This window comes from Phascolarctos cinereus, unplaced genomic scaffold, assembly GCF_003287225.1.
Source record: "Phascolarctos cinereus isolate Bilbo 61053 unplaced genomic scaffold, phaCin_HiC Scaffold_9;HRSCAF=440, whole genome shotgun sequence".
Taxonomy (NCBI): Eukaryota; Metazoa; Chordata; class Mammalia; order Diprotodontia; family Phascolarctidae; genus Phascolarctos; species Phascolarctos cinereus.
In genome coordinates, this window is record NW_027556402.1 from 87,699,189 (window position 1) to 87,724,395 (window position 25,207).

At 35.7% G+C, this 25,207-nt stretch overlaps 1 protein-coding gene across 2 annotated transcripts in view; it reads right to left on the minus strand.

The window, feature by feature from the left end:
* Positions 1–25,207, minus strand: part of TLL1 (tolloid like 1) — a 327,523-nt gene that overhangs the window by 212,090 nt on the left and 90,226 nt on the right. The window lies entirely within an intron of this gene.

Sequence of the window (25,207 nt, forward strand, 5' to 3'; positions counted from 1 at the left end):
ACCAATCACCTCCTGAAAGAGATCCCCAAAGGAAAACTCCTAGGAATATTGTAGCCAAATTCAAGAGTTCTCAGGTCAAGGAGAAAATATTGCAAGCTGCCAGAAAGAAACAGTTCAAGTATTGTAGAAACACAACCAGAGTAACTGCAAGATTTAGCAGCTTCTACATTAAGAGGCCACAGGGCATGGAATATAATATTCCTGAAGGCAAAAAGGACAGGATTACAGCCAAGAATCACCTACCCAGCAAAACTGAGCATAATCCTCCAGGGGAAAAAATGGTCATTCAGTGAAATTCGGAACTTTCAAGCATTCTTGATGAAAACACCAGAGCTGAATAGAAAATTTGACTTTCAAATACAAGACTCAAGTGGAACGTGAAAAGGTAAACAGGAAAGAGAAATCATAAGAGACTTATTAAGGTTGAACTGTTTACATTCCTGCATGGAAAGATGATATTTGTAACTCATGAGACCTTTGTCTCATGTTTTAGGGTATTTGTATTAGGGTAATTGTAAGGGAAAAAATATATGTAGATAGATAGATAGATAGATAGATGGATGGATGGATGGCACAGGTGAGTTGAAGATGAAGGGGTAATATCTGAAGAATAAAATTAGGGGTGAGAGAGGATTATACTAGGAAGAGAAAGGGACAGGTAGAATGGGGTAAATTATCTCACATGAAATAGACAAGAAAAGGCTTTTACAGGGGAGGGAAAATGGGAGAAGGTGAGAGGGAGTGAGTGAATCTTATTCTCATAAGATTTGCCTTAGGGAGGAAGTAACATACACATTCAATCAGGTATGGAAATCTATCTTACCCCATAGGAAAATAGGTGGGGGGAGGGACAAGAGAGCAGGGAGATGACAGAGGGGAGGGCAGATTGGGGGAGGGAGTAATCAGAAGCAAACACTTCTGAGGAGGCACAGGGTCAAAAGAGAGAACAGAATAAATAGGGGGCAGACTAGGATGAAGGGAAATATACTTAATTTTTTACAACATGATTACTATGGAAGTGTTTTGCATGACTACACACGTATAAGCTGTATCAAGTTGCTTGCCTTTTCAATGAGGATGGGTAAGGAGGGAGAAAGGGAGAAAATTTGGAACCCAAAGTTTTAAAAACACGTTAAAAAAATTATTTTCACATACAACTGGGAAATAAAAAAATATAGGCAATGGGGTACAGAAATCTATCCTGCCCTATAGGAAAATAGAAGGGAAGGGGATAAGAGAGGGGGGAAGAGATAGAAGGGAGGGCCGATTACAGGAAGGGGTATACAGAATGCATGCCATCTTGGGGTGGGGGGAGGGATGAGACAGGGAAAAAATTTGGAACTCAAAATCTTATGGAAGTGAACGTTAAAAATAAAAAATAAATAAATAAACTATTCTCCAAAAGTAATTGGCATGATGGCCTAATACTTAGGACACTGATAAGCTTCCTGCTAGCTTAAACACAAAAAAATAAATAAAAGCCAGGGACATGAAGAACTCCAGCTTCTCTCTCTGGCTTCTGTCTGCATGCCATCATGGCAAAGGAAAAAAAAGGGCAGGGAATCAATGCTCAACTCAATCCATGCTGTAGTCTTGTTGTGACACGACTATTATTTTCCTGAAGCAGCTTCTCTGATGACCCAAGTTTCCCATAAACAGCTGTCTCCCCAGTGCAAACGGATTGGTCTGGAAGCCAACTAGATGGGGCCTTTCAGATTTGGTGCTTGCTGAGACAACATGAATCAAGTCATCAAACCCTGATGAATTGACCAAATACATTTACAGATGGAGATGACGGGTGATACCCAAATAAGCTAAGTACCTTTGTAACCATGTTGCATATTCTTGCTGTTTTGACAAAGTAAACTTCCTTTATTAAATTTTTTAAAAAAATTAAAAATTTAAAAAAAGAAAGAGTTTCAAGATCATGGTGAGAAGAACCCTGATATATAACACAGACCAGGGGTGGAGGGATCTTTTCATGTTGGAAGGCCATATTAATATTTAACTGTAATCAAATAAGGCTACATTCAAGAAAACTCAATTGGTTATACTTAAAAATTTATGTTATTTTGTAAAAATCTAACTACTATATACTTAATAATTTCAAAAAATGAAAACTATTTGTTAATTTTAAAGTTAACTTACCTTTTAATGACTTTGTTGTGTCAGCTTTTTGTTGGGAAGCATTTGAATATTTGGTTGCAGCATGGAGGTCCCCACTTTCAGTTGATCCTCTAGATGGGTATCAGCCATTTCTGATGTTAAGGGTATCTTGATTTGGTTTGGCTAATTTTAGTGTGATGTCATGATTCTCAAAGTCAGTGGACTTTTCATTATATTCTCTAATTAATGGGTCTATAACAACTGTGTATTCTTCAAAAGATTTGCATATAATATCCAGTTCATCGAGGACTTTTGCTAACTGGGGAAAATGATCATTTGAAATTTCCTTTTGTTGAAAAAAAAAATAGCTTTTTTTGAAATGGTTGGATTTTTTGTTACATATCACATATAGACTAAGTTTTTACCTTGCAAAGAAATATTCAAGTCATTTTGATTGGACCTGATATCACACAGAAATGCAGCATTCTGATAGAAATCTTCTTTCAATAGTTCACATTGCTGATTCTGCTCTTCATAAAATTTAACTCTGTTCTCGCAGAGATAAAATTTTGGCTAACACTTTTTCCTGTGACAGCCAACAATACTTTGGAATGACACGGCAAATCCACACTGAAAACCTATCATTCAACTTTAGCGTATTATGAAACTGATAATGCTATGTTGCATTTGCACGAATATGGTTAACAACGCCTATAAGATTGCAAAGTGTCACTTAAAATAGTAGCTTTACAACAGAGATTTTGCTGATGCGATATACAATGAAAAGAAAGGAGAGCATCTGGATCTGTTAATACATTTTCTTTTATCTGTGTAATAAACCCTTCGTGTTTTCCTGTCATAAAAGGTGCACCATCTGTACATATATTCACTGAATTTCCCAAATTCAGTCCCACTTCATGACATTTATCTTCACAGTTGTTGAAGATATCTATTCCCTATGTTCTGTTCACAATAGTGCCCAAAGTGAGTAACTCGTTACAGCAAAGAAAGTCTTCTGTTAGAACCCGAATGAAGTATAAAACCCACACTGTCAGTAGTATTAGTTGATTCATCCAAAGCAATTGAATAATATATAGTTTCCTTTTGAAGTACTGCATGAAGTTGCTGTGTTAAGTTGAAGGTTAATTCATGCTGTGGATGAGTTATGGTTCTCCTTGAAAGAGGCAGTTGTTTGTACTTTAAAACATTACTGGGGTCTAAGCATCATACAACTTCAACAATGCATTCTTTTACAATTTCTACATCACTGAATGACTTCCCTTTTTTCATGAGGATATAAGCTACTTTATAAGTTGCTTCACTGGCATTATTTCCCGGTCTTATTGATGCCTGAAAGAATTGTCTTTGCTTTTGCTTTTCATGTTTTAATTTCTGCAACACAACCTTTCATAACTCTCCCTCTAATTTAAAATATGTGGTCCTTATGAGTATTATAATGCTGATGAGCATTGAATTTCTTTAATGTTGATATTGCAGTATCACATAGCAAGCAAATCATCTTATCTTTAACAGAAACAAGGTAATATTGCAATTCCCAATCCTCATTAAAAAAAAACCTGTTTTCTTCCTTCAGCATCCTCTTGGTCTTCTTTGATATGATGGGCTGTTAAGCAGACATAATTAAAAAATACTGGCAAGTTGTGCAACTATTTACAAATGCCACGTCAAACAGAAACACAGTACATCACTGTAAAAAGCTGATAACAAACTGGTGTACTCAACTCCCATAAACTCTTGCCAACCAGCCTCATGTAGTAGTGGCACCAGTGAGGCAGGGGAAGCAAGAACTAAATAATGAGTGTAGGAGCCATCAATTTAGCCCTCATGGCTTACTAATGTTCTAATTGTGTAAGTCAATCTGGAAGGATTATTTCATTGAAACTTATTTTATCTTTTGGTATTTTAAATACATTCATTTTAAAAGTAATATAAAAGATGAACAAAAATATATTCATAAAAATAAAAGAATTTTTTTGTAAAATTTGGATTCTGTCAAAAGGCTACACATAAGGAACTAGAAAGCCATATGTGGCCTTAAGACTGCAGGTTCCTCACCCCTGATATAGACTATATCCCAGAAACAGGAGCAACTATCAAGATGGAAAACTCCACTAAATATCCTCAAATCGATACTCATGCCATGAGGCCAGCTTTCTATCCATTTTACATGATAATACAATGACATCATTTTATGTGCACATATAAATATATGTATGGATAATCTATAAGGCCTGGAGACAGTGTTTAATTTATTATTTATTTATTAGTATTTCTTAAATACTGCTGTATTTAGTACTATTATATTTAACAGTATTTTGATATTACTCTGTTTAGCATTATTATATTTAATAAATACTCTTGTCTCTAGTAGTATGTTAAAATACTATTAAAATTTCTTGGAAATCTTTCTTGTTATTAAGTTATTTAACTGTTTTAGTTTTTAACAAGCTCTGAAGAAATGAAAATATTTTCCTATACTATTTTCTATCTCTATATTTTTAAAGAAATAAGCTACTCAATGCATTTCATGAAACAATTTATCACATACCATGTGCTTTGTTCTGCTCTTAGGGTAACTGCCTCTAATGATTCTAATCCTACTTCTTTGTTGATTCTAATCTACTATGAATTAAGCCATAGGACATAACTAAACTACTTAAAAATTATATGTTAAGAAGTGGTCTAAATGGGAACCAAAGGAGTAAAAAGAGTAGATTTAATATGAAGAGTCTGTGGTAGATACTTTAGATAATCAGAGATCTTTTTCATTTCCAGGTACATATTTGTCATTCAGAAACTGGAAGTGTTACAATTTCAAATTCAGGATAAGTGGGACAATAATATAATGTTCTGAAAGGGGATTTGAGATCTTTGCATCTTAGGCAAAAAGCACCTATCTTCTGATAATCTGTGTGAGCTGACAAACCCACCTATGTCATGCCTTCTAAAACTTTTATATCCTCATTCTTCAACGTATTTTAGGCTAGTTATTACTCAGAATGGAAAAAAAAAGACATAGTATATCCAAATACTCTCCACTGCTGAGAACCACAGACAGCTAAAAATAACTTGACATCAAGTATAGTCCTAAGGTTGTGAAAGGCTGAAGGATATTTAACATAAAACTGAAAAATCTGAAGTAACATTTTTTACATGAAACAGCTAATAAACTGAGAGCATGAATAATATTCGTGGTTTCTATGATTCTATATTGATTCCAAAGCTGGGTAATTAAATGCAGTGGTGGTAATAATATTGTTAAAAGATTACTTGTGGTTTTGCATCATTTGGGAATCTCAATCTATACAGCACAATAAAAGCCTTGGGGCAACTACATTTATATCATCTCATGAATCTGAGAGTTAGAGTGAAAAGACCATAAAAATAATTTAATCCAGCAACCTCATTTTATAGATAAGGAAATAGAGCCTCAGAAAAATTAAATGAATTGTCCAAAGTCACAAATGTTAGAAAAGTTGAAAAGTCATTACTAGAACCAAGACCTCCTGACTCCCAGGCCAATGATTTTTCACCACAGTGTGCTTCCTTCCACTATGGAATATGATCTCATTCCAAATTATCTTAAAAAATAAGCATGTTATCTAAACCAAAATTAACCATACTGAAATAAGCACAATAACCATTCCTATTGCCATGTTTTCAAAAGAGTTTGCTGGGACATTTTGTTGAACCCAAAAGATATCACTTATTTAAATTTAACTAAATTCTAACATCATAAGGTCACATATTTAGATATGCAAGAGACATTAGAGATCACCTATTTCAGCATGCCTCGCTGTACAGATGAAGTAACTGAGACTTGAAGTGATGTGCCCAAATGTGCACACAAGTAAAAGGGGTAGAGTCAAGATTCAAACCCAGACTCTAGGACTCCAAATACAGGTATAATTCTGCTATACCACACTGCTTGGATTTTGCCTGCCAATTTGTTTTGTATAAGATAAAAGTGGTAGTAGAGATTTGAGGGAAAATGTTGAGAAAGTACATGTTTATCTACATGAGAAGAGAAAGGATTATTACAGGAAACAAAAGGGACAGTCAAGTCTTTGATTAAATGTAAGATGTGGTGTGGGTATATTTCCATAAACTTGTAATTTGGGGACAAATAGCACAGCCAATCTTTACTTAAATAAGCTATTATGCATCTTATTGCTCAAGAACTACCTTGCCACAACCAATCATAAGACTTTAGTCTCTACATTTAAACCTGAAAATGGAAGGCTTCTTTATCTTCTCTCATCCCAACTCCACATGACTTTATGTACAGAGATGGAGCAACTCTCCTGCTAATGGTGCCATGTGGCAGATTTCAAAATAAATTGAGTTCTGTAAGAAGGTGAAAGAATTATAACCGTGCCTATAAAAAAAACCTTACTAAACTTTGAAAGAAGAGAACTCTGAACTCTATCACAGATGACCTTATTCATTAAACATCATTAAGAGAGATTGTAAAAAATTCATATGTTTTCTCCCTTAAGCAGAGATCACTGATTCAGTGTGTTGAGATCAGAAACAACTCTGGAAGGTCAAAATAAGTAAATATTACTGTGATCACTTAGCATAATTGATTTTAAATGCATGCACTTTTTTTTCTTCAGAGATCTAAGGAATACAGCTAATATTTACTCACAACTCAGTCCATATCTACATAAATACTTAAGCAACACCATTTTTCTCATCAACAAAAGGGGAATACTCCTCTTCCTACTACCATCACAACTTTTTATTATTAATTTTTTTTAGTTTTCAACAATCACTTCCATACACTTTTGAGTTTTAAATTTTTCTTCCTTTCCATGCCCAAGATGATATACAATTTGATATAGACTCTACATATACATTCCTACTATACATATTTTCAAATTAGTCATGTTGTAAGGAAGAATTAGAACCAATAAGAGGAACCACAAGAAAGAGAAAAAATTAAATGGAAGAAAAAAAACCAAGCCAATAGCACGCTTCAATCTGCATTCAAACTACATAGTTCTTTTTCTGGATGTGGAAAGCATTTTCCACCATGGGATTTTTGGAGATGTCTTAGATCCTAGCATTGCTAAGAAGGGCTAAGTTTACCAAAGTTAGTCAGCACACAACGTGGCTGTTATTGTGTACAACGTTCTCCTAGCTCTGCTCAATTCATTCAGCATCAGTCTATACAAGTCTTTCCATGTTTTTCTGAAGTCTGCCTGCTCATCATTTCTTATAGCACAACCGTATTTCATTACATTCATATACCACAACTTGTTCAGCCATTCCCCAGTTGAAGAGAATCCCTTCAATTTCTAATTCTTCGCAACCACAGAAAGAGCTGCTATTAACATTTTGTACGTGTGAGTCCTTTTCCCAGTCTTACGATCTCTTTAGGATACAGCCCTAAAAGGGCTATTGCTGGATCAAAGGGTATACACATTTTTATAGCCCTTTGGGCATAATTCCAAATTGCTTTCCAAAATGAATGGATCAGTTCACAACTTCACCAACAATGCACTAATGTTCCAATTTTTTATCGACTTCCCGTTTTGTCATGTTGGCCAATCTGATAGTTGGGAGGTGGTACCTCAGAGTCGTTTTGATTTGTATTTCTCTAATCAATAATGATTTAGAGAATTTTTTCATATGACTATAGATGGCTTTAATTTCTTCATCTGAAAACTGCCTGTTCATATCCTTTGACCAGTTATCAACTTGCAATGAGTTATATTCTTATAAATTTTACCTAGTTCTCTATATATTTTAGAAATGAGGCCCTTATCAGAGACAATGGCTGCAAAAATTCTTTCCCAGTATGCTTCCCTCCGAATATTGGTTGCACTGGCTTTATCTGTGTAAAAATTTTTCAATTTGATATAATCAAAATTATCCATTTTCCATTTCACAATGTTCTCTATTTCCTGTTTGGTCATAAATCCTTCTGTTCCACATAAATTTGACAAGTTAACTATTACTTGTTCTCCCAGTATGCTTATAGTATCACCTTTATATCTAAATCGTGAACCCATTTTGACTTTATTCTGGTATATAGTGTAAGATTTTGGTTTATGCCTAGTTTGTGCCATACTCTTCCAGTTTTCCCAGCAGTTTTTGTCAAATAGTGAGTTCTTGCCCCAGTAGCTGGCATCTTTGGGTTTATCAAATAGTAGATTATTATAGTCTTGCATACCTAACCTATTCCACTGATCCACCACTCTATTTCTTAGCCATGATTGCTGCTTTATAATACAATTTACAATCTGGAACAGCTAGGTCACCTTCCCCTGCATTTTTTTTCATGAGTTTCTTTGATATTCTGGACCTTTTGTTCTTCCAAATGAATCTTGTTATTATTTTTTCTAGCTCTATAAAATAATTTTTGGTAGTTTAATTGGCATGGCATGGAATAAATAAATTAGCTTAGGTAGAATTGTCAGTTTTATTATATTACCTCAGCCGATCAATTAGCAAATGATGTTTTGCCAATTATTTAGATCTGACTTCATTTGCATGAAGTGTTTTGCAATATAGCTCCTGGGTTTGTTTTGGTAGGTAGACTCCTAAATATTTTCTAATGTCCACAGTAACTTTAAATGGAATTGCTCTTTTTATCTCTTACTGTCGGGCTTTGTTGGTAATATATAGAAATATCAGTGATTTATGTGGGTTTAATTTATAGCCTGCAACTACATTAAAGTTGTTTATTATTTCAAGTACTTTTTTACTTGATACTCTAGGATTCAGTAAGTATACCATCATATCATCTATAAACAGTGATGGCTTTGTTTCTTCTTTGCCTATTCTAATTTCTTCAGTTTCTTTTTCTTCTCTTACTGCTAAAGCTAACCTTTCTAGTATGATATTGAATAATAATGGTGATAATGGACATTCTTATTTCATCTCCGATCTTACTGTAAATGCTTCAAGCTTATCCCTATTACACATGATGCTTGCCGAAGGGAAGGTAAAGGTAAATGCTACTTGTCATTTTAAGGAAAACCCCATTTATTCTTATGCTCTCTAGTGTTTTTAATAGGAATGGGTGTGGCATTTTGTCAAAACTTTCTGCAAGTATTGAGATGATGATGTGGTTTCTGTTAGTTTTGTTGTTGATATGATCAATTATGCTGATAGTTTCCTAATATGGAACCAGTCCTGCATTTCTGGTATAAATCCAATCTGGTCATAAGGTATTATTTTTGTGATAAGTTGCTGTAATCTATTTGCTAATGTTTTATTTAAAATTTTTGCATCTATATTAATTAGGGAAATTGGTCTATAATTTTCTTTCTATTTTGACTCTTCCAGATTTGGGTTATCAGCACCATATTTGCATCATCAAAAGAATTTGGTAAGATCCCTTCTTCGCCTATTTTCCCAAATAGTCTATATAGCATTGGGATTAATTGTTCTTTAAGTGTTTGATTGAATTTGCTTGTAAATCCATCTGGTCCTGGAGTTTTTCCCCTACAGAATTCATAAATGAATTGTTCAATTTCTTTTTCTGAGATGGGGTTATTTAAGTATTTTACTTCCTCTTCTGTTAATCTGGGCAATTTATATTTTTGTAAGTATGTATCCCTTTCACTAAGATTGTGAAATGTGTTGGCATATAGTTGGGGAAAATAGTTCCTAACTATTGTTTTAATTTCCTCATCATTAGTAGTGGATTCATCCTTTTCATTTTTGATACTGGTAATTTGGTTTGCTTCTTTCTTTTTTAAAAAATTGAATTTAACCAAAGGTTTATCAGTTTTATTGGGTTTTTTTTTCATAAAACCAGCTCTTAAGTTTTATTTATTAGCTCAATACTTTTCTTAATTTCAATTTTATTAATCTTTCCTTTGGTTTTCAGTATTTTGGGGGGGTGGGGATTCAGTATTTCTAATTTGGTATTTAATTGAAGATTTTTAATTTGTTCTTTTTCTAGCTTTTTCAGTTCCATACCCAATTCACTGATCTCCTCTTTCTCTGTTTTATTCATATAAGCATTTAGAGATATAAAAAATCCCCTAAGAACTGCTTTCACTGAATCCAAATGGTTTTGGTATGTTTTCTCATTATTGTCATTCTCTTGAATGAGGTTACTGATTGTTTTTACAGTTTATTGTTGGGCCCATTCATTCTTTAGGATTAGATTATTTAGTTCCCAATTAATTTTTAGTTTATCTTTCCATGGCCTTTTATTACATATAATTTTTATTGCATCATGATATGAAAAAGATGCATTTAATATTCCTGCCTTTCTACATTGGATTATGAGATTTTTATGCCCTAGTACATGGTCAATTTTTCAATATGTGCCATGTACTGCCAAGACAAATGCATATGCAAATGGCAAAAGGACTCACATGTACAAAAATATTCATAGTAGCTCTTTTTGTAGTGGCAAAGAATTGGAAATTGAGAGGATGCCCAAAAATTGGGGAATGGCTGAGCAAGTTGTGGTATATGAATGTAATGGAATACTATTGTGCTATAAGAAATGATGAACAGGCTGACTTCAGAAAAACCTGGGAAGACTTATATGGTCTGATGCTGAGTGAAGTGAGCAGAACCAAGAGGACTTCATACACAATAGCAGCCACTTTATGCAATGACTAAGAATGTTAAACTGGACCCCTCTCAGCATTACAAGGATCTAAGACATCTCCAGAGGCCTCTGGATGGAAAATGCTGTCCATATCCAAAGAAAGAACTATGGAAGTCGAATCGCTCTCACTTATTTTTACCTTATGTTGTTTTGTTTCATCTTTCTGATGGTTCCTCCCATTGGTTTTAATTTTTTTTTACAACTTCACTAATGTGAAAATATGTTTAATGGGTATGTAAATGTAAAGCCTATGTCAGATTGTGTGCTGTCTTGAGGAGGGGGGGAGAAAAAGGGAGAAAAAATTTTCAACTCAAAAGCATATGAAAAAAAATTTAAAAAAAAATTAAAAAAAAAAAAGAAATGATGAACAGGCTGACTTCAGAAAAACCTTGAAAGACTTGTATGGTCTGATGCTGAGTGAAATGAGCAAAACCAAGAGAACATTGTACAAAATAACAGCCACGTTGTGCAATGACTAATATTGATAAACTTGACCTTTCCCAGCAACACAAATATATAAGACATCTCCAGAGGCCTCGTGATGAAAAATGCTATCCACATCCAAATAAAGAACTATGAAAGCTGAATTGCTTTTTTTCTCTTCTGTTGAGTTTTGTTTCCTCTTTCTGATGGTTCTTCCTATTGGTTTTAATTTTTACTTATAACAACAGTAATGTGAAAATATGTTTACTAAGAATGTAAATATAAAGCCTATATCAGATTGTGTGCTGTCTTGGAGAGGGTGGTGGGGAGGAAGGGGGAGAAAAATTTTAAACTCAAAAGCATATGGAAGTGATTACTGATAAATCAAAATTAATTTTTTAAAAAAGAGAGAAAAAAAGAAAAAACTATATTCCTTTCCATTCCCATTCAATTTTCTTCATAGGCCTACCATATCTAAAATTCTATTCACCTCCTTAACTTCCTTCTTGTTTATTTTGTGGTTGGATTTATCTAGTTCAGAGAGGGGGAGATTAAGGTCCCTCACTAGTATAGTTTTGCTATCTATTTCTTCCTCTAACTCCCTTAACTTCTCCTCTAAGAATCTGGATGCTATATCACTTGGTGAATATATGTTTTACTAGTAATGATATTACTTCATTGGTTTTGGTGCCTTTTAGCAGGATGTACTTTCCTTCCTTATTTCTTTTAATATGATCTATTTTTGCTTTTGCTTTATGTGAGGTCAGGATTGCTACCTCTGCTTTATTTTTTTTTTACTTCAGCTGAAGCATAATATATTCTACTCCAGCCTTTTACTTTGACCCTCTGTGTATCCCTCTGTTTCAAATGTGTTTCTTGTAAACAACATACTGCAGGATTATGGTTTTTAATTCATTCTGCTATCTGCTTCTGTTTTATGGGAGAGTTCATCCCATTCACACTCACAGTTATGCTTATTATCTGTTCCTTTCTATTCCACTTCCCTCCACCTCCCTTTTCTTTTCCCTTTTCCCTCCTACTGCCTATAGGGCAAGTTAGATTTCTATACCTAACGGATTACACTATTCCCTCCTTGTGCCGAATCCTATGAGAGGAGGGTTCAAACAATGCTCATTTCCCTCCCTTCTTTCCCTGTACTGTAATAGGTTTTTGTGCCTTTTCCTGTAATATAATTTACCCTTGTCTGCCTCCTCCTTTCCTTTTCTTCCAGTAAAATCCCTTAATTAGATACACTTAATCCACTTATTTAGATCCATTTAACCCACTTAAATTTTTTTTATCATTACATCAAAGTCAACTTATAACCACCCCCTCTGTCTATGTATACCCCTTTAAAATGGTGTAATAATGGGGGAGGGAGGGGGGCAGCTAAGTGGCGCAGTGGATAGAGCACCAGCCCTGGAGTCAGGAGGACCTGAGTTCAAATCCGGCCTCAGACACATAATACTCACTAGCTGTGTGACTCTGGGCAAGTCACTTAACCCCAATTGCCTCAAAAAATAAAATAAAATAAAAGTAAAATAAAATGGTGTAATAACAATACAGTTCTCAAGAATTACAAGTGTCATCTTCCCTTGTACAGATGTAAATAGTTTGCCCTTATTAATAACATGTTGTTTTTTTCTGTTCTGTTTACTTTTTACGACTCTCTTGAGTCTTATATTTGAAGATCAAATTTTCTGTTGAGCTAATTTATTAGGAAGGTTTAGAAGTCACCTACTATGTTGAAAATCCATCTCTTCCCCTGAAAGATTATGCTTAGTTTCACTGGGTAGTTGATCCTTGGTTGTAATGTAAGCTCCTTTGCCTTATGGAATATAGTATTCTATGCCCTATGATCTTTTAATGTAGAAGCTTCCAAGGCCAGCATAATCCTGACTGTGGTTCCACAATATTTAAATTGTTTCTTTTTGGCTGCTTGCAGTATTTTCTCTTTGACCTGGTAATTTTGGAATGTGACTACTATATTCTTTGGCATTTTCAATTCAGGATCTCTTTCCAGAGGTGATTGGTGGATTCTTGCTACTGCTATTTTACCCTCTGGTTCTAGGACCTCAGGGAAGTTTTCTTTATGATTTCCTGAAAGATGCTGTGCAGGCTCTTTTTTTTTCATAGTGGTTTTCAGGTAGACCAATAACATTTAAATTGTCTCTCCTGGATCTATTTTCCAGGTCAGTTGTTTTACCAATGACGTACTTTACATTTTCATCTATTTTTTCATCCTTTTGTTTCTGTTTGCTTGATTCTCACTCTCTCATAGTCATTAGCTTCCATTTGCCTAATTCTAATTTTTAACAAAATTGCTTTCTTCTATTAGATTTTGTACCTCCTTTTCCATTTGACCATTTCATTTTTTAAGGAATTCTTCTCATCAGTGGCTTTTTGTGCCTCCTTTTCTGTTTGGATAATTCTGCTTTTTAAAGAGTTGTTTTCATCAGTGTACTTTTTTCCAGTTAGCCAATTGTATTTTTTAAGGACTTGTTTGCTACAGTTAATTTTTGTCCTTCCTTTTCCAAACTATTGACTCTTTCTTGCATACTTCTTATTTCTTTTCCCCATTTTTCTTCTACATCTCTCATTTAACTTTTAAAATCCTTCTTGAATTCTTCTAAGAATTTTTGGGCTTGAAATCAGTTCATATTTCATTTTGAGGTTTTGGATGTGGGTATACTGACAATGTTGTCCTCTTCTGAATTTCTACCTTGATCTTCCCTGTCCCCATAATAAGAATGTATGGTCATTGTACGTTTCTTTTTGCTTATGGTGTTTGCTTATTTCCTGACTTTTTAAAAATATTGAGCTCTCCTGCTGGAAAGCAGAGAGCACTGACTCAGGCTCTCATTTCTTTTCCCAGTTTTTCTTCTACCTCTCTTATCTGACTTTTAAAATCCTTCTTGAGCTCTTTCAAGAAGGCTTGTTGGGTTTCACACCAGTTCATACTCCCTTTTGAGGTTTCAGGTGTGGTTTGTTGACAGTGTGGTCCTCTTCTGAATTTCTGCCTTCATCTTCACTGTCCTTATAATAAGAATCTATAGTCATTGTATGTTTCTTTTTGCTCATGGTGTTTGCTTATTTCCTGGCCTTGAAAAAGATTGAGCTCTCCTGCTGGGAAGCAGGGTGCACTGTCCCAAGCTTCCTGTGTTGGGAGCCTGGAGCTTGGTCACTGACTTTGTGTGCTGGGGCCTCCAATGCTGACAGTTGGAGGCTGTAGGGCTCTGACAGCTTACCTGGTGCTGGGTTGGAATCAGCAACACTGGAGTTCTAGGGCTAGGGGTGGGGAGTCTGGCCCCTAGAGGACACCTGCTGACCTGGGCCTTTTGCTCCTTTATTTGGTTCCTTGCACATGTATGTTTTGCTGCTGCAGGATATTTCTCCTCCTGGAGCTTCCCCTATTGGAGTTGTGCTTCCCAAAGTTTTGCTGAGGCAGCAGGAGACTTGGTTGACAGAAAACACTGTGGCACATGGCGGTTTTCAGAGCCGGTTTCCACTGCTTCTCCTGCCCATACTGAGGCATTTGTGGGTTCTGGTGTTGGTGCTTGCCTGCTCCACCAGCTGAGTTTCAGGATCTGCACCTGGTATGCTGAGATGGGACTATCCACTGGCTTACTGGAACATCTCCCATTGGGTACTGCTTCCCCTCCCCCAGAGCAAGAAGAGCTTTTCCTGTTAGTCCCCCAAGCTTCCTGGGCTACAGGACAGCTGCAACCCATCTTTCTGCTGATTCATCTGTCCAGGGATTTTCCTGGGGCGATATTTTCTGGGTTTTTAGAACTTAATAAGGGAAGTTGAGAGTGGCTTACTTCTTACTTCACCATCTTAGCTCCCAAAACTCAAACTACTACTACTACCACTACTACTACTACTACTACTACTACTACTACTAATAATAATAATAATAATAATAAAAATGATGTTGTGGAAATCAAATGAGAGAAAACAAACCACAGAGCATTATATAAATACAAGTTAGTCTTAAGGTGCTTAATACTTTCACTGCTATCAGAACAAACACAAAGCATTATTCTAGGTAAAAGAAAGAAAACAAAGCAATCCATATTCAAGGTTTAATTATAAAGCAAGAAGCTGATAACTTAATAAATATAAATAAACAGGAAACACATATATCTAAATCAATATTGGTCTTCAGAGTTCTTCAAAGAGCCAATATATACTATGATCGCTGCTAATCAGGCTAGACTTTTTTTTCCCCAATCATCAGGGAAACTGTTCCTGAGATTTGATTGGCTCAGGAAACTATAGCTCAAAAGTTCCCACGCCTTTAGGGCATAAAAATGCCAGTTCATGAGGAGTCACGGTTCCTCAGACAATAAGTATTACAGTATAGGGTGAGTCAGCACCCCCTTCTGACCCATCACACCCTCCAGACTACACATGTTTTCTTAGAGGAATGAAAGTCCCCAGTTGATAAATGGTCAAAGGGTATGAACAGACAGTTTTCAGATTAAGAAATTAAAGCTATCTATAGTCATATGAGAAAATGCTCATCATCCATGGGGCCCTCTCTTTGCCAGTGGCAAAGAGAAATGCAAATCAAAACAGCTCTGAGGTACCATATCACACCTATTAGATCGGCTAACATGACAAAACAGGAAAATGATAGATGCTGGAAAGGTGTGGGAAAATTGGAACACTAATGCATTGTTGGTGGAGTTGTAAAATGATCCAAACATTCAGGAGAGCAATTTGGAACTATACCCAAAGGGCTATAAAACTGTGCATGCCCTTTGTTTTAGTTGTTGGTTTTTTTGTTTTTTGTTTTTGTTTTGTTTTGTTTTGCTTTTTGGTGAGGCAATTGGGGTTAAGTGACTTGTCCAGGGTCACACAGCTAGTGTTAAGTATCTGGTCTGAGACTGGATTTGAACTCAGGTCCCCCTGACTTCAGGGCCAGTGCTCTATCCACTGCGCCACCTAGCTGCCCCCATACTCCTTTGGTTTTTTGTTTGTTTGTTTTTGGCTAGTCAATGGGGTTAAGTGACTTACCCAGCATCACACAGCTAGTAAATGCCAAATGTCTGAGGTCAAATTTGAACTCAGGTCCTCCTGACTCCAGGGCCAATGCTCTATCCACTACACCATCTAGCTGCCCCATGTGCATATCCTTTGACCTAGCAACACCATTTCTAAGTCTGTATCCCAAAGAAATCATAAAAATGGGAAAAGGACCCACATGTACAAAAATATTTATAGCAGTCCATTTTGTGGTGGCCCAGAATTGGAATGAGAGGATGCCCATCAACTGAGGAATGGTTGAACAAGTCGTGGTATTTGAGTAAAGGAATACTATTGTTCTATAAAAAATGATGAGCAAGCAGACTTCAGAAAAACCTGGAAAGACTTACATCAACTGCTGATGAGGGAAGTAAGTAGAACCAGGAGAATATTGTACATAGTAATAGCAACATTGCATGATGACTGACTTTGATAAACTTCTCTCTTCTTAGCAATGCAAGGTTCTAAGACAACTCCAAAAGACTAATAATGGAAAATGATATCCACATCCAGAGAAAGAACTATGGAGTCTGGACGCAGATCAAAGCACACTATTTGCTCTCTCTTTTTTGTTGTTTTGTTTTGCTTCTTCTTTCTCATGGTTCCTCCCATTCATTCTAATTCTTCTTTACAACATGACTAATATGAAAATATGTTTAATAAGAATGTATATGTAGAGCCCATATCAGATTGCATGCTCTCTTGGGGAGGGGGAGAGGAGGTAGGTGGAGAAAATTTAAAACTCAAAATCTTATGGAAGTGAACATTAACAACTAAAAATAAATTAATTAATTTAAAAATTTTTTTAAAAAAAAGCAAAAAGGAAAATGGTATCTACATCCGGAGAAAGAACTATGGAGTCTGAATGCAGATCGAAGCACAGTATTTGCTCTCTCTTTTTTTGTTGTTTTCTTCTGTTTCTTCTTTCTCATGGTTCTAATTTTTCTTTACAACATGACCAATGAGAAAATATGTTTATCATGAATGTATATGTAGAGTCTATACCAGATTGGAGGGGTAGGAGAAGAAAATCTGGAACTCAAAATCTTATGGAAATTTAAAAAATTGAAAACTAAAAAAAAATTTTAAAAATTTAAAACAGAAATGAGAGGTATGAGAGCAAGGGAAAGAGGGAGAAGGAAAAAGTTCATATACATGAACTAGTACTATATCTTTGCTAAGGATCCTTTCTACATGGTAGTCAAACAAACTTATTTTTTTATTTTGTTTGGTTGTTTATGGATATTTCATATCACTCTAAAACCATGTTTGAACCTTTGGACTGACCTAGACTGGAACACCCTGGAAAGAATATACATACGTACAATGCAACTATTGACCAAAATACTCCTCAAACTTCTGTTTAAAGTTGCCAATTTACAAGTCACACAAGAAAATCATTACTTCATTTTTGATTAAATATTGAGTAAAAACTGGCATTCCCCGTACTGATTATCAGCTTGTTCAACAGAAATAATTCCACATTATTTGTGCCTTTTTCTAAAAATGAAAGGAACAACACTTCAAGAGTTGTTCAAAGAATACTCTGAACAATGGCATCACTGTGGGGATAAGTGGATAATATTCATTGGATAGACTGGCTCCAGTTATTTGAAAAAGTTATTAGAGATCAGTGGCATTCTTTTATATTCTTTTATAGTCATTCACATATGATTTAAAAGAATATATAAAACCAGAGAAAGAGGTAAGCTAGCTGGTCACAAGGGAGAGTGAGAGATAACAGGAACAAACTGCTATCCATGAAATAATAAGACTACTTTCAGTTCTTTGGGTAAGTCACAGGATTATAATCTGTCAAGGACCTATCATCTGCTCACAATTTTCCTGAGTTAAAGAAAAAATATACATTTTTGTTACTCACTAGAAGTTTTTCTTATAGACGGTCTTCTCTACCTTTACCCCTCCCCATCCCACCTTCTTCGCATCTATTACAATCTTAATAATTTCCCTACTTTTATTTTAATTTCAGTCTGTTATTCAATGACCAAATTATTTTCCCCTAATATTTTCTTTCTATACCCCTTTTTAAAAGAATTCCTTTCCAGGTAATCCACTCCCTCAAAAAATAATTGTCGTTTCTATTTTTTTCAATTATTATCTATTTAAGAAGTCTTTTAGGGGCACAGCCAAGATGGCAGAGCAAAAGCAGTGACTTGCTTGAGGTCTACCCCAAAGCCCTCCAAATAGCTGTAAAAATGACTCTAAAAAAATTCTAGAGCAGCAGAGCCCAAAAAAAGACAGAGTGAAACAAATCTCCAGCCTAAGACAACTTGGATGGTTGATGGGAAAGGTCTACTGAGCCAGGCTGAGACAGGAGCACAATTCAGTGTGGGCCACTGGCAAAGAGAGGGCCCCATGGAGCCTGGCAGGGGCCTCAGAGGACTGAATCACAAGCAGCTGTGGTAGTTTCCAGACTTCTCAATCCACAAATGCCAAAGATACCTTAGAAGGTCAGTAGAAAAGATCTGTCAGACCTGGGTAAGAGAAGAGTGTGGTCCAGCCCCAGCTCTGACACATTCTGGAGCTCTTGGCCCACTCAAGCAGCTCATCAGAGGGGGATTGTAAGGATCTGCATTAAGGCAGGATTCTCTTGCTTTGCTTGTGCTTGGATCTGGGTTGCAGTCCTGGGTGGCTGTTCTAGGTTGAGAAGTGCTAGTGTGGTGGACCTTGTAGCGGTAGTGCATAGGGAATCCTCCTCACAGTTCCAAGGAAGAAAGAGTACTTATGGTCACTCAAAGACCAGGAAAAGAGTAAACACCTCTCCTTTGATCATACTGCCTTGGAAGAACTGAAAATTTACAGGTCCCTAGAAGTATATCTAAAAACAGCTGCAGAAAACCCCTGAAGCTTGAGACAGTAAACCCTTCACATTAGAAGCTGAACTGTACCTTAGAAAAGAGTTTAGAAGTCACATAATTGGCTGGGAGCATGAGCAAACAGCACAAAAAAACTCAGACCACAGAATCTTACTTTGGTGACAAAGAAAATCAAAACATACAACCAGAAGATGACCACAGAGGCAAAGGTCCTATATACAAAGCGTTCAAGAAAAATACGAATTGGTCTCAGGACATGGAAGAGCTCAAAAAGGATTTTGGAAAGCAAGTAAGAGAAGTAGAGGAAAAATTGGGAAGAGAAATGAGAGTGATGCAAGAAAATAATGAAAAACTAGTCAATAGTTGCTAAAGGAGACCCAAAAAATACTGAAGAAAATAATACCTTAAAAAAAAATAGCCTAACCAAAATGGCAAAAGAGATCCAAAGAGCCAATGAGGAGGCCTTCAAAAGCAGAACTGGCCAAATGGAAAAGGAGGTCCAAAAGCTCACTGAGGAAAATAATTCCTTAAAAATTAGAATGGAACAAATGGAAGCTAATAATTTCATGAAAAATCAAAAAATTATAAAACAAAAGCAAAAGAAAGAAAAATAAAAGACAACGTGAAATATCCCATGGGATAAACAACCTACCTGGAAAACAGGTCCAGGAGAGAGAATTTAAAAATTATTGGACTATCTGAATGACATGATTAAAAAAAAAAGGAGCCTACACATCATCTTTCAAGAAATTATCAAGGAAAATTGTCCTGATATTCTAGAACCACAAGCTAAAATAGAAATTGAAAGAATAGACCAATCACCTCCTGAAAGAGATACCAAAAGGAAAACTCCTAGGAATATCATAGCCAAATTTCAGAGTTCCCAGGTCAAGGAAAAAACATTGTAAGCAGCCAGAAAGAAGCAATTGTGGAAACACAGTCAGGATAACACAAGATTTAGCAACTTCTACATTAAGAGATTGTGGGCTTGGAATAGGATATTTTGGAGGTCAAAGGAGCTAGGATTATAGCCAAGAATCACCTACCCAACAAAACTGAGTATAATCTATGAGAGGAAAAATTGTCATTCGGTGAGACAGAGGAATTTGATGCATTCTTGAGACATCAGAGCTAAACAGAAAAACTGACTTTTAAATAAAAGACTCAAGAGAAGCATGAAAAAGTAAACAGGAAAGGCAAATCATAACGGACTTATTAAAGTTGAGTTGTTTACATTCCTACATGGAAAGATGATATTTATAATTCATGAGACCTTTCTCAGTATAAGGGCAGTTGGAGAGAATAGATAGATAGATAGATAGATAGATAGATAGATAGATAGATAGATAGATAGATAGATAGATATAGATAGATATAAACAGAGGGCACAGGGTGAGCTGAATATGAAGAGATGACATCTAAAAACTAAAAATAAGGGATGAGAGAGGATTTTACTGGAAGAAGGAGAAAGGGAGAGGTAGAACTGGGTGAATTATCTCACATAAAAGAGGCAAGAAAAAGCTTTTACAGTGGAGGAGAAGAAAGGGGAGGTGAAAGGGAATGAGTGAATCTTACTCTCATCAGATCTGGCTTAAGGAGGGAATAACATACACACTCAATTGGGTTTGGAAATTTATCTTATCCTACAGGAAAATAGAGAAGAGGATGGGAGGATGACAGAAGGGAAAACAGATTGGGGGAGTGGGTAACCAGAAGCAAACACTTTTGAGGAGGGACAGGGTCAAAGGAAAGATTAGAATAAATGGGGGATGGGATAGGATGAAGGGAAATAAAATTAGTTTTTCACAACATGACTATTATGGAAGTGTTTTGCATGATTACATATGTATAACTTATATCGAACTGCTTGCCTTCTCAAGGTGAGTGGGTTGAAAAGGAGGAAGGGAGAGAATTTGGAACTCAAAGTTTTAAAAATGAATGTTAAACACTGTTTTTACATGCAACTGGGAAATAAGATATACAGGCAATGGAGTATAGAAAGCTCTCCTGCCCTATGGGAAAATAAAAGGAGAAGGGGATAAGAGAAGGAAGGGAGGGTAATAGAAAGGAAGGCAGATTGGGAGAAGGGGTATTTAGAATGCACACCATCCTGGGGTGGAAGTAGGGGAGAGATGGGGAGAAAATCTGGAACTCAAAATCTTGTAGACCTGAATGTTGAAAACTAAAAATTAATTAATTAAATAATAAAAAAAAGAAAACTAGATTCCTAAAAACCACAGTGTATATACACAATATTTTTATCTTTAGGCTATATATGCACTAAACCTCTGCAAAACTGAGACTCCTACTGAGTTTGCCATTCAGGAATGTCAAAGTAAGCATTCTGCAGGCTACAGAATAAATTATTTTCTCCTCTCATGGATGAATCTATTAATGACTTCATAAAAATTTTTTTAAAAAGTATTTTAGCTCACCATCTCTTGACAGGACTATTGCAGTGACCTCCTATTTGGTTTCCCTTACACAAGTCTCTCTTCCCATTCCAATCCATCCCCAAGAAAGCTGCCAAAGAGATTCTCCTAAGACACAGGTCTAATCATATCAACTCTGCCCAATAAATTTCAGGGGCTCTCTATTGTCTTTACAATCAAATCTAAAATCCTTAGTTTGACAGTTGAATCTCTTCCCAACTGAGCCTCATTCCTATCTTTCTAATCATCTTATGCTTTACCCACCCATTATGCACTCTGTAACTCAAGCAAACTGGATTATTCAATGTTTTGGACATTCTATTTCCCATCTCGATGCCTTTGCAACTGGCTAGGCCCTCATGCTTGAAATGTATTTCCTCCTTACTTCTTTCTTTTGTAATCTCTAGTTTCCTTCAGGACTCAGCTCAAGTACCACTTCACACATGAAGCCTTTCCAAATTCTATCTCCCCACTCCACATCTACCTGAATGTTATTATCTTTTCACAACTTTATCCTATGCAAATCCCCCTTTGTCAGAATGTAAAATTACATGCCCTATGTGGTTCTATGATCTTGGGTGCTACTAATTAGAAAGGTGTGTAAAATGGGGTGGGGGTGGGGGAAGGAAAAATAACAGGAATATAATAATAGCAACAAGCAAAAGTACATTTTTAAAAGTTCAAAAGAGAAATGTAAAAATGTAAATTTAAGAGAACATAAGTAATATTCTGAATTAAAACAGACAAATTATAATACAAAATGTAAATGAAGGACATTTTTTACCATGGACTGCCCCCAAAAAAAGTTTGGAACGATGCATTCAGGAGCATAAAGGAAAGTTGCAGGAGGACCAACTGATAAGAAAAGTCATTTCAAGTAAAAATAAAAGAATGAAATTTAAGTTATGAGATGATATACTCTGAAATGCCAAGCTTCCTTCATGGTCATTCCCTTGGCTCCAAAGCTCAGAACAACAGTAGTTTGCCAGCACACATATTAGCGAGAGTCTCAGCAAGCTTTTTCTTTTACTAATAAATGCCACTGAAGGAAATTTCAGGGGTCATTTAACCTAATCAAAGATGGTACTGCTACAAGATACCTTATAATAAGAGCAGAATATGGGCCCTCCCCTAAAATCGTTGCACCTCAACTTCTTCACTTGAAAAATGAAGATCAGAAATGAAAAAATACCATTATCCTTGCCTACTACCTGAAGTAAATATGACTGTTGTCAAGTTCCCTGAAAATGTCAAAGAACTAATACCAAACCATGTGAGTGCTATGGCAGGAGGTGAAATATAAATAGATTATAAGATGAGTTGGTCCAGAAATGAGAAGTCAGGTAGCAATTCTCCCTAGTGCTGCAGTGTTGGCACAGCAAACCAGACTCCAGATGGAGAAGAGAAACATGAAGGAGCCAATGTACTTGAGACAGCAGGCTGTCCATCTGGCAGGGTTTCACAGTTACTGCAGATTTCTGGTTGGCTATGTACAAATGGTGATGCTGAACAATAATGGAATATATAAAAAAGGGCAAAAGCTCAAAGTTCTTCTGGTCCCACAACTTCTACTATTTGATTCCTTCTCTACACCCCTATTTAATTTTTTCTCAAAATTGTGAAGCCGCTGGTCTGCACAAGGATGTCAATTCAAATATAATTATTATGGTGCCAAATCTGATAATAATAATTCTTCCCAAAATATAAATTCACTTTGCTCACTAAAAAACTTCATTCTAACCTTCATGTTAGAATTGCAGCCTAAGATAGATTGTTGGGTCTCAATTTCCTCATCTGCAAAATGAGGAGATCAGATGATATGATCTGTCTAACACAGCCTTCTAGCTATGATATTCTACAAATGAATGATTCTAGGGAAGCCTCTATATCAATTTTGAAAGGGCTTCTACAAAAACAAAATGATCATGTATGTCAGTAGCATCATGAAATGTCACTAAATATGACTAAATATGACCGCTAAAATATCCATCATCATTTCAAAGCAAAACTTTTAGCTGAGAAATTTTGAGTCAGTTAACAAGCATTTATTAAGTACTTATTAATGTTCTAGGCACTGTGCTAAGCTGCGGGAACACAAAGGCAAAAACACAGTCTCTGCCCTCAGGCAGTTCACACTTTAATGAGGAAGACAACACGGCAAAGAACTATATATATAAGATAATAATCCCCCAAGTCTTTTTTTAACACTACTTTGTTTTCATTTTTTAAATTTGTTTCATTGCTTCTCCATTGCCATTAAGAACAAAACAAATTTCCTTCTAGTTATTACTACTATTTTCCTTGTTGCAAGTGTGGGTAGTATCCCTAGTAGTAAGAACGGAGACTGATTAAACATGGCTAATTTGGGGAAAGGACAATTTTACTACAATTTCCATTTTACAGTATCATGATACTACTAATATTAAAAAAAAAACTCAGTTTGCAAATAGTTGGTACTCAACTTTTTTTTTCATTTAGTCATTGAAAATTGCAACGAATTACTTTGAACTAATGAACTAATCTATTCAGTAACAATGCACTAAGCTTTTGCTGTTGTTTAGTCATTCAGTCATGTCCAACTCTTTATGACCTTGTGGACCATACCGTCCATGGGGTTTTCCTGGCAAAGATAATGGAGTGGTTTGTGATTTTCTTCTCCAGTGGAGAATAATAAGCTTTCACTATGTACAAAGGCCTGTGCTAGGTATTTGTGGAGCTACAAAGAGAAATAACACATGAATGTGAATCTTGTCCTCTTGGAACTTAAAATTAACTACCTGACATTGTGAAACATTGTGCTCTCTATATCAAATCATTTTCACATGCACTACTACCTCTACCTCAGTAACACTTGGTTTCAGTCTTTGTCTCTACATTTGCAATGTGGGCTAAGTCATAAAACCATTCTGGCTTTTTAGTTTTCTTATTTTAAATAACAACTGCCTTACCTACTTCAGTTTTATTACATCAAACAATTTATAAACATATACATATTACATTTATAAGTAATATAAATACAACATACATTCTATGTGTAAATATTATATTACATAAATAATATATAAACAAAACTAGGCTGGTGATTTCATAAATATGGGAAGTTCCCAGGCAGGAACTTTCTCAACCAGGGCAGATTTGAACTTTCTCTGCCAGAGGGCTACCAGGGGAAACTGAGCAGTTAATGGCTTGACTGGTCACATGGCGGCATGTGTCAAACTCAGGACTTGAACTCAGATCTTCTTAACTCCAGTCAGCTCTCATCACTGTCACATATCATTATCATCATCATAAAGTATGCCAATATAATTACAGTATTCTCTGTCTATATATTCAAACAGAGACAAACTAAAACATAGCCCCCGGCCTTCTTGTCTAGTGCATTATTCACTGGAACACCTCTGTATCATGCCACTATCACAAGTTTCAAATTAAGACATAATTTATCATTCTCATCAATATTTTCTTGCCCTGAACTATATGCCTAGAATATTCCACTCCCTTCTCCTATATCCTTATCATACAATTGTATCCAACAGATATTTTACTCATCCATCAAAATTCTATTTCAAGCGCTACCTCTTTTATGATTCCTCTCCCTCAGTATAATATTTCCCTTATTTGACTTCCCAGTCTAGTCTACCCCTCTTAGGCATTTATCATATTCTGATTTGCCACTGTATTTTTTATCTGTGTATGTCCTATTCTTCTACCCACAGATTATAAATTCCTTGAAAGCAGGAACTGTCTTAGTAACCCTTGAAGCACATTAATTA